This window comes from Aethalodelphis obliquidens, unplaced genomic scaffold (genome assembly GCF_003676395.1).
Source record: "Aethalodelphis obliquidens isolate GAN/ISIS:26980383/991018 unplaced genomic scaffold, ASM367639v1 scaffold148, whole genome shotgun sequence".
Taxonomy (NCBI): Eukaryota; Metazoa; Chordata; class Mammalia; order Artiodactyla; family Delphinidae; genus Aethalodelphis; species Aethalodelphis obliquidens.
This window is the reverse complement of record NW_020838092.1, coordinates 36,906-47,694: the sequence shown is the minus strand read 5'-3', so window position 1 is coordinate 47,694 and position 10,789 is coordinate 36,906. Positions and strand designations below refer to the sequence as shown.

Below are 10,789 nucleotides of genomic sequence, written 5' to 3'. Positions count from 1 at the left end.
CTTGGTTACATTATTAAGCTAATAATAGCTCAGTTACATTGTTAGCTTAATAATGTAACTGATCCGCATACATAAAGGAACATGAGAAAGGAATGGATGGGGGAAGGGAATTAACATTACTGGCCTCATATCCTATGCTGTGCTCTCTGCAAATGAGAACTTATTGATATAGTGCCTCACAGTTTGTAAACTGATTTTATATACATTAGGTCTCAAGTACCCTTTGTCTTATATGACAGGTGTAAATATATTTTTGTTTATTTTGTTTGTTTCTGAAATTTTATAAAGAGTACAAGTGATGCTGTTTTATGTCCTATTTGGAGCCTGAGAGTTTCTGGTTCCATAACCAGAAGCTGCTACCTAGCCCTCCTAATGGAATGGAGAGCTAGTTTATTTTTAGACTGTCCAGCTCTGAGCTTGCTCTGAATCTCAAGCTTTTCTATCTACAAAACACTCAGGGCCTTTCAACTATTTTTCTATATATTAGATTTATTGGCACTAAGTATTTAAAAAGCGCGGGTGCACGTGCGCAAGCGTAGTCCGCTTGCGCCCCGAGCAGCGCACGTGCGGTGACTGTGGGATGGTGCAGTTGGTACTTTTTGCGGTTCCCATCGGGGGTGACAAAACCTTGCTGGTGTGGGAGCTGAGCTCTGGACCCACGGCGGAGGCCTTGCAAGTGAGACGAGTTGGAGCGGAGGGCTGGGTGGAGGAGGCCGCCCCGCGCTCCAGTAACTGGGCGCCCCGGGGTACTGCTTCAACACCTCATCTGCCTGTGGTCTCCGCTGAGAGGAATCTTAGTTCTAGAGACGACCTGAGCAGTCAGCTCACCCCCATAGATTTTTGAGAGATAGTTCCCAACAGACGGCATTGCCTCCTAATATTTCTCGAAACTTAGGATTTCAGAGGGAAACTTGTTCATGAAATGAGAAGTATTTGGAGTAGCAGGCTCACCACAGTTGCCTGTGGCGAAAGGCTGGGGGAATATAAGGGAATGGGCGGCTTGGTTTCCTTGGCCTGAAATTTCCTGCACTTACTTAGCGTAGGACCACCCTACAGCATTCTGTCTTCACAGTCTTCTCACAGTTTTGCGTTCTGTATTCGGTCGCAGTCTTCCCAAATGCAGCAGTGGGTGGTCCTGGGTTCTATGCCATCATCAAGTTTTATTCAGCAAGGGATGCCCACAGAGCCCAAAAGGCGTGTGACCAGAAGCAGCTTTTTCACACATCTCCAGTGAAGGTGGGTCCAAATGTGGAATTCCTCACTCTACTGGGATGAAGTGCTGAATTTAAAACTAATAGGCCATCGGGAATTCCCTGGCGGTCCAGTGGTTAGGACTCTGCACTTTCACTGCTGAGGGCCCGGGTTCAATCCCTGGTCTGGAAACTAAGATCCCAGGGGGAAAAAACAAAACAAAACCGGCCAGCATTTGTACAGCACTGTGGTGTACAGAATGCTCTCAGATGCACTGCTCCACTGATCCCCCAGTTCCCCAGTTGTTTCTTTCTTTTGTTTTAGGTGAAGAAACTCGAACTCAGGATGGTTAAGTGACTTACTTAAGGTTCATGACAGTAAATGTGGAAACTAGAGGCCAAACCATAACTTAACTGATGTTAAACCCCATGTCATTTTATGCTGCCCCTTAATTTAAGAAATCTTCACAAGAATCTTCCTTATATATACATTTATGTGGATTTTAAGTGTGTGAGGGTGACAAATTTTTATTAATTAATTAATTAATTATTTCTGGCTGCGTTTGGTCTTGTTGCTGCGCGCCGGCTTTCTCTATTTGCGGCGCGCGGAGTTTGCTCTTCGTTGCGGTGCGTGGGCTTCTTATCGCAACGGCTTCTCTTGTTGCGGAGCATGGGTTCTAGGCACGCGGGCTTCAGTAGTTGTGCCTCACGGGCTCTAGAGCACAGGCTCAGTAGTTGTGGCACACGGGCTTAGTTGCTCTACGGCATGTGGCATCTTCCCGGACAGGATCAAACCCGTGTCACCTGCATTGGCACCCAGACTCTTAACCAGTGTGCCAACAGGGAAGTCCCGAGCTTGATAAACTTTTGTCAGATGTAAGATAAAGGAGGCTTCATCATCATCATCACTCTCAAACTGCCTATTAAGAACTCACTTCAGATTCCAGAAAACGGTTAAATATTCTTTAATGCATTGTAGAAACCTTATTACATATCAACATGCCATCCAATTTTACTTTCCCAGAATTAACATTTCATTATGTTAAGGACCTTTTCAATTCCTCTGAATAAGTGAGTGAGGCTTAGGTTTCCCAGACCTTTCCCTTTATAATTGTGTTTCTTCGCTGATTGGCTTCTTGCTCTGGCTACTTCCTACTGACCTTGCTGCCTCTTCTCACCCATATTTCTTTACTCACTGATTTCACCTTTATTGAATCTGAGAACTCTCCTCAGATGGGACTCCATGTACACTGCCTCCCACTTCTGTACCCTGATTAACACCCTCTTCAATCCTGGCTGTACTCCCTGAGATTGAAATGATTTTGTGTCAGACATTCTTTAATTTGCGGACCCTGCGACCATTTCGCATACCACTCAGATATTACAGATGGTCCTGGAAAGATTATGAAACAGTTACTTGGTATCAGTTGTGAGTAATGAGTTCTTTTCTTATATTGGACATTAAGACCATTCCATAAGTGTAGGTTGTGAGATTTTCACAGCATAAAGCCCGTCACTGATAGAGTAATGAAGAAAATGTTCTCCAAGTCACTATATAGTTGAGAGGAACAGGCGTTCGTATTAGATTTCTATATTTAATGCAGAGCTTTAGTTTACTACCCACAGCCCCGAAATTTTTCCCTACTTTACTTATGCGTTCTTTTTCAATTTTATTTATTTATTTATTTGCTTGCTTGCACCGGGTCTCAGTTGCAGCAGGTGGGCTCCTTAGTTGCGGCTCAAGGGCTCGCCAGTTGTGGCATGTGGGCTCCCCAGTTGCAGCAGGCAGGCTCCTTTAGTTTTGGCTTGAAGGCTCCTTAAATGAGGTGTGCGAACTCTTAGTTGCAACATGCATGTGAGACCTAGTTCCCTGACCGGGGATCGAACCTGGGCCCCCTGCATTGGGATAACGGAATGTTAACCACTGCACCAGCACGGAAGTTCCAATTATGTGGTCTTTTATTCATTGGCAGGTATCTTCCTATCTTTTATCCCCTGTGTTTTTTATAAATACAGAAAAGAGAATAACATCTTAAAATAAAATGAAGGAAAGGCGTAATGTATCTGAATTTTTCTCAGTAGCATGAAGGGAAAGGTTTGCCAGCAACTACTGTGGCAAGGTTATCCCAGATGTCAACTGTCTCTACTACCCAGGGGCTCAGAGCCCTTCTGAAGCTTCCTAATTGTCCAGGGCAGCTCCATTATGACTCACCGTACAGGACCTAGCCAGCCATGCGACACTCAATATTTAAAAATTAGTCTTCATTTCTCCTTCCCAGCAGGCAGCTTCAGTTGGAGAAAGTAATTTCATTTTCTTATGTACTCATTCATTCACTCAGTCAGCAGACCATCACTCCTCTATTATATGCCAAGATTTATTCCTCTTTCTGGTAAGAAGGAAAGAATAATATATGGTTCCTTCAAGCACTTCAGGAGCTCATAAACTAGTGACAGAGGAGGATGCACAAACAAATCAATGAAGAATTAACAATGCTTTGATTTTGTTTGTATTATTTGAATTTTTATGACTAAATTTATAAACTACACCCTGTTCAAAATGGAAATAGACGTTTAAGAAAGAAGTAGTGATGTAAAAAATCCACAGTAATATGTAAGTCCTTAGAGAGTTAAGACTGGAAATATTTGCACTCTCAAAGAAGCATGTTAATGCAGATGAATCTCTAATTCTTTTGGTTGCTTTATTTACTTTTATAGAGTTATACATATTCCCTGTTCTAACAGGGGTTAATAACTTGAGGAGGGGTTGATACAGATTAAGGCCCTAATCAGTGGCAGGTCCATCTTGTCTCCTCTTCAGGTCATATTCTCAAGCAGGAGCTACAGGATGAAACGACTAAAACAGTACATTCCTTTCCTTACCCTCAACCCCATAATAGGCTTCTGCTGGGCCTCCTTGGATGCTTTCATCATCACTTTCACCACCGGTGGTCAGAGAACCTTCTGGATAATCAGGGGCCCTGGAAATGATGCAGAAAAGTACTGACTTAAAAATAATAAATAACATGTATTTAGGGCTCACTGTGAACTCATTGCTTAAAATGTCCTCCTTAATCTTCACAAACACTCTATGAAATTGGTATTGATAAGTCTCAGGTATATCCAAAATAAGTCTCTATGTAGGGTTGTGATATTTTTAGGTCTTTTATGTCTTTAGGTTTGTCTCGGCACCAGAGAGAAGGCGGTTCATCATAATACGCTTGCCCTAAACAGCTCCAGATACCAAGAATTGGCAAATTAATACTTTGGTTTCCATGGGTGGTCAAAAAGGATCATCAAGGTAAACTCTGTAGACTTTCTTTGACTAACCAGACTCCTTCCAACATTGAACTCCTATACTTTAGAGAGAAGAATAGAACAGGGCTTTGGGGAGGAGATGTGAGAGGCTTCCACATGGAAGTATCTGAGCATTGGCCTGCCACCTAGAATTAGTGATAATTTCAATGACTTGGATGGTGGTGTCCATAATTTTCTCTAGTATTTGTTTGGTATATAATAAAAAATAGTTGTCCATATCTAGTCATTCATTTGCAAGTTCCACTTGATTTTGAAGCTATAGCATACCTAAACTATTACCTGGGATAGCTGGAGTTTAGTTTTTATTTCTAACAACAGAATATGTTGAAGTCTAGCCTTTAATTCAAAATCCTAACAGCTTCAGGATCTTTCTGACCTTGAAGAAAGGGAAAATGAAGATATTGTGACACCACTTCAGAAGCAAAGCCTGAAGCTCTTTTGTGCTTTAGAGGTGGTGTTGACCTCCCACGAGTGCAGGAGTCCTGGAGTTGGCATGGCTGAGGAACCTTTGGATAAGTTGGAGGAAGGTCTGTTTTCCAGTATGTGTGTGTGTGGGGAGGTGAGGGAGTGGGATTTCTCTTTTTTCCTTTCTTTCTGAAACTCCACTTTTCAGATACATCATCACCTTTGCTAAGCAACTAAAGCCCTGGGCAGAATTTTTCTGCCTGACAATATAGGTTTTTATCTTAGGCAATACCTGACAGCACCTTAAACTTAGAATTTTAGAACTGACTGCCTGCCAAGAAGCTTAGGAGGAGGGAAAATTAGTGGTTTTTTTGGTTAATAATTTGTTTTGTGCTAAAATAGTCCTTCATATACAGATGTCTTCTGGCCTTCAGTTATCCCAACAAAATCATTGTCTGAAGATTGAAAGAAACTCATGTGTAAATGTTCAGTCCTTTGCCTCCTATAGAAGGGCCTGAGCATAAAGAGTAAATGTAGATCCTTAGAAAGGGGATTCCGATTGGTACTGAGTTTATTCCTAGAATCCATGGCACTTGGGCTTAGGGTTTTAAGTCAGAGGCAGGGCTGTTAGCGAATGGAGTGGAGGAGGCTCCACCATCCACCTGAGTGGGTGATGGTTGAGGACAGGCCAGATCATCTGCTCTACAACCAAATCTACCTCACTGTATGAATCCAGCCCTTTACGCACACGAGAGCAGTGTCTGTAGCAGTGTAGCCTCAGCTTGTCCATTTGAAATCTGTGAGTAATATGAGATTTGTGGCACGTTCTTGGTTTGCATTTGCCATGGAGTATTTTAGGAACTTCCAGAATAGATCTGAGCAGTAAAAATGTGCCATGCCTGGGTATACCTGCAACAGAGACATTCACCCGTACCCCAGTGTTGTTCCTGCCCTTAATCACTAAGGTAATGTTCTAAGAATCACAGATGCATTGTTAGTTTTAAACATATAACCTAGAAATCAGTTATTCATATAGGCATTTTAAATTCATCTGTTTTGGTTGGATTTAGGGTTATTATCATTCCTTATGTAAAGGAAGGTAACCCAGAAGCTTGCTATTCAGAAAGCTATGACAGATGCATCCAGAAACTGCTGATTGTGGTTTTAGGTAAGACCTTTTTGATTGTCGTTGAAGTGCTTCAGTTTCAGTGAGCAAATAAACTTATTTGAAAAGTTAATTGGATGAAAATAATGGTTATCTAAAACATTACATATTCTTTCATTCACCAGATGCTTTCACAGCAACAGTTTTAAATTTGTTCTTTGTAGCATTTAAGAGAAGAACGACAGCAAATATTATTGTCCCCAGTGTTTAGATGTAGAATGACTTGCCTCAGTTCATACAGAAAGTGTTTGATCCATTTCTTCCTCAATTGCTTGCTTATCATACAGAATAGTGTAATGATTTATAAGCCTTGGACACCTGTGTTTGAGTCCTAACATTGTCTCTTAGATTTTGTTGTTGTTGTTGTTGCAATTTTAGGTTTTTCCAGCCAGAGACATTGGAAGGTATTTAATATCTCTAAGCTGCAATTTCTTTATCTGCATATCGGGTTAGTAATTCAGTTTACCACCAAATGGGGAATATTGTAAGAGTAAATGAGATGATGAATGTAAAAAGCTTAGAACTATGCCTGAAACACAGTAAGCAGACAAAATATATTGACTATTATTATTATCATTGTTATTTTCTTGTTGAAAAGTTTATTAGATTATGTTTTTGGAGTCAATTTAATTTCAGTCTTCATTTCTGATATATTGGGTGAATATGATTCTTATATAATAATCGGCTACATTTTTGTGAGCCTTGAAACTGGTCATGCTATTGAATAGCGTTGATTCTGTTCCCTATCGAGTTATACAGCAGTGAGAATGTCACAGGCTGGCCCAAAGGACACATTATGATTAGTAGATTCCCGGAACAGAATTGCTCCCCTGCTTCACAGCCCTGCAGGCTTAGAGACTGAGAAATCTAGCTAAGTTGCCAGAGACCTTATTTGCTTGTAAGAGTTGACCCTGGATTGGTCTTGGCCTTCCAGCCTGGGTAGTCCTTCCAGTGAAGTTTGACTTCCCTGGTTATCAGACAGAATCTCCATCAGCTGTCAACTCTGGGTAACAACTTTTAAGAACCAAACTAAATGACTGGGTTGTTTGTGCCTAATATGCCAAGGTACTCCTTATATGTACCCAAAAGTCCTTAGACCAAAAAGCCTGGTTCTCTAGCTTGCCTTGAGGAAAGCTGTATTGTCCAAACGGTACATGGGCTAGTTTCTACCAGTAGAGTGTTCAAATGCTCTCTCTCTCTGCTCCAAAGCTTTGTTCATTGTATCTGGTATAAGTTTGGTCCCAAGGAGTAGGCACTTGCCTTGCTTCTAATGGGAAGTATCTATTATAGTCCAGTGGTATCTATCCCAGGTTTGAACTCATTTTGATCCCCACCTAATGCCTTCCTATTTAATTGTATTGTGATTGAATATTTTTTGTTTCCACAGCTTTTAATTTCTATGTCCTTATTCCTTAGGTCATATTTCCAGGATCATAAAGTTTTTGAACCAAAGTTGATACTTCTTATATATGTTTTCACAAATAATTATAATAAAAACTGTAGTGTCAGATGAGGGAACTTCTAGGAAAATGCTCTTATTTTCTGCTTTTAGAAATCAAAAGAATGTCTAATTATTGGGTGCTACCATTGTATACAGGAAGTTTTAGAACAAGAAAACTGCTGAATTGATCCTTGTTAACTTTATTTCAGAAAGTGGTAAAACAGGTGTTGCATATAGACCCTGTGAAGAGGTCACAGATGCTGGAACCGAAGAGGAACTACAGGCTTTATTTCAAGTCTGTGGAGATAAAAGCTCAAGGGGTACACAGCCAGTGGAGCCATAATTCAAAACACCCAGCAGGATTTGGAAGACTTCAGCATATCTATTCAGTTCTGTCTTCCTTAGGAAAAGGTGAAACTCTGAAACTGCTTTTGAGGCAGGGAATTTCTAGGACTTTTCCAAGTCCAGCGCCTTGGCTCTGGCCCCTTACTTGAAGTTTGGAGAGCAGGATTGAGGGCCACCAGTGTACGTCTATGGTTGTGGACACAGGAGAAGACACAGGACTTTTAGAAATCCCCTCAAATAGAATTGCAGGGATTTGGAAACAAAGTAACTATGGTCTTAAGTGTGATTATGCTACACTATTTAAAAACTATTCATGCCTTTCAAGTAAGGTATATTACCCAGATCTCAGCATCTCATATATATCTTGTGTTAAATATTTTGCCAAAGAACCTTTCTGTAAGCCAGTTATATGGATGCCTCGAATTAGGGCTTAAGTAATTTCAATGTAATTTCTGAAAGAAAACATTAATGTACTGCATATAGGATTTTTATTTAAAAGGAGCAAAATATGTGTTTCATGTCATTGAGAGCTAATTTTTGGCTAGATTTCTGATTACTTAACTCACCCCAATGTTGCAAAGTTTGTTTGGAAGGGAAGAAAGTAGAGAAAGAAAAGGTGGTTATGTTTTGAAAAATGGAAAAATTTTGAAAGTTTTTTCCTGTACAAAATAATTATTTTAATTCAATTTAAATCAGTCAAGGAAACTTGAAACGTATCCATGTTTGGGCTTTAAGAAGTCTAGTTTCCTATGAAATGTGAGAGGAAAGGGTTCCGTATTGATACTAAAGATTTTGGAAACCTGATTATAACAACAGATCCACTCCTAAATGAGGCCAATCTTGGAATCAGTTCCATTTAGAAACCATTATGTTCTAGGCACTGGAAATAAGGTGAAGCTCCTTCTCTCTTGGAGTTTAGGTGTTAAAGGTGTACCAGACAATTAAAAAGGAGTAAAATTAAATAGATTATGAAAAGGAATGTGAAGAAATTAAACTGTGTGCTAGTTCCAGTATTTCAAGAAAATTACTTAACATGCTGACTTTAACATTCTAAGTGTCTTCTCCATGTGTGCACACAGGGTAGACCTGTGGAAAGTGACACTGTAGTTTTTTCTAGATTAATGGCTCTGTTGAGACAAGGTGGGATGGGGGAAGTTTTCCCATGCTAATGTAAAGGGCCATTCACTTGGTTTTAGACTCTGTTTCCCAGAATGAATTGCTCACCTGCCCCAAAGCCCTTCTATAGAAGTTCTGGAGTCATCCCTGATTCAGTGGTGACCCCTAATAACAGAGTGGTGTTTGAATAATGAGACGTGAATCCTGAGAGTTTGGAGGAAATGGCAACATTTTCGAATAATTATAAGGTGTGTTCCCCTCCCGCCACCCTTACTGGTGCTCGTTTTGCAGGTCAGCTACTTTTCTTGTCAGCCGTGTGGCCAAAGGGAGCAAGAATGTCTCTCAGACTTCAGCTTTGAGGAGGAAGAGTTCAGATTGCCAGAATTGGACTAGCACTTTTGAATTTCCCAGAATGCCAGGTCCTGTGGTTTCCTTGGGAAGGTCTGAATCCTTCCCACCCCCCCTGCACCCCTGGGATGCTGGAGTTTGGGGCCACTCGGTTCTGCAGCCCAGTCCCGCCTCATTGTTTGGGGCCAGGGAGCGCAGGGCGGGGCTGAGAAGAGGGCCCAGCGGGAGGTAATTGTCGCCTTTGCAAGGAGAAGGATGGCTTGCGCCCTGGGGAATCTGGGAAAAAGTCCCACTGTGGTGGCGCGGATTGGATCTACGCACAAGGCTAATAACGGTGGCGTCACTAAAGACGTCATAACGGGTGGAACGTTAGGCGGGGGCGGGGCGCGCTGTTGCTAACGTGAGCTGTCGCATCAGCGCTGGCATAGCGGTTCAGCTCGGAAGCAGGATGTGGCTCCGGCTCCTCAGTGGCCTGGGTCACTGCCCCTGGAGCCGCCGCATGTTATGTCCCGGCTGCGCCTTTGGTTGCCACGGCTCTTCCTCACGTGGGAACAACTGTGGCTTCTAGTGCAGGCAGTTCAGCCTCCGGAGTGGGCCCTGGGCCCCGTGCAGGTGACCCCCAACCCCGCGCGGCTGACAGAAGCTTGGTCTTCACAAGCCTCAGAACCCCTCCCAAATTGTCCCATGCTCTTACACCCCTGGCAGAAGCCGTGGGCTTTAACTACTTAACGTCCTCGTCTCCAGTGCAGATGTTGGCCCCGCCTCATCAGGAGTTGACTGAGACTGAGGTTCCATACCCGGACACGGATTCGGTTGGAGAGCTGCCTACAGGGCCAGATCAGTTTGCTGTTCCACATCAGGATCTGAATAACAAGCCAACCCAACATCAAAAGCTCCCAGAGGCAGTTCCAGTGCTCGACTGGGATCAGAATCAGTCCTTGGTTCTCCTTTCTCGACACAAAAGTAAGGCTAAACACATAGCTCTAGATGAGGCTGAAGGTCACCAATCATTTGAAATACTTGTTCCACCTCTAGGTAGTAAGAGCTCAAAACCAATGAAGTTTATTGGTTCACCCCAAACCTGAAGAAAGATCTAGTTCAGCATCAACAGCTTGCCAAAGTTGTTGGAACTACAGGCCAATTTCAAAAAAAAACACTCAGGGTCTAGAACAACAGTTGCAGGGTGACTATTTAGATCCCAGTATGGATGCCATTTACCCTGAGGAGAACCTACCTAGGGATTTTTTGGGAGCCCAGATAAAACTATGGAGCCCCCAGAGGAAGCTGAAATTTCTCCATCCCAGCAGGAGGCCAAAATCCTCATCCAGAGCTCACTGAGGAGGCTGAATCTTTACCCCAGCACAGCCTCCTGCTCAGCATCCACAAACCCCTGAGGAGGTTGAATCTTTTCCAATCTTTCAATCTTTTGAAGTTCTGCTGCTTTTCCTGTACTTTAAAGGAGAC

The 10,789-nt window shown here is 42.4% G+C and overlaps 1 pseudogene; it reads left to right on the top strand.

Annotated features, from left to right (window-relative positions):
- Positions 1-580: 580 nt before the first annotated feature.
- Positions 581-9,412, top strand: LOC113616528 (RAD52 motif-containing protein 1-like; annotated as a pseudogene).
- Positions 9,413-10,789: the final 1,377 nt, after the last annotated feature.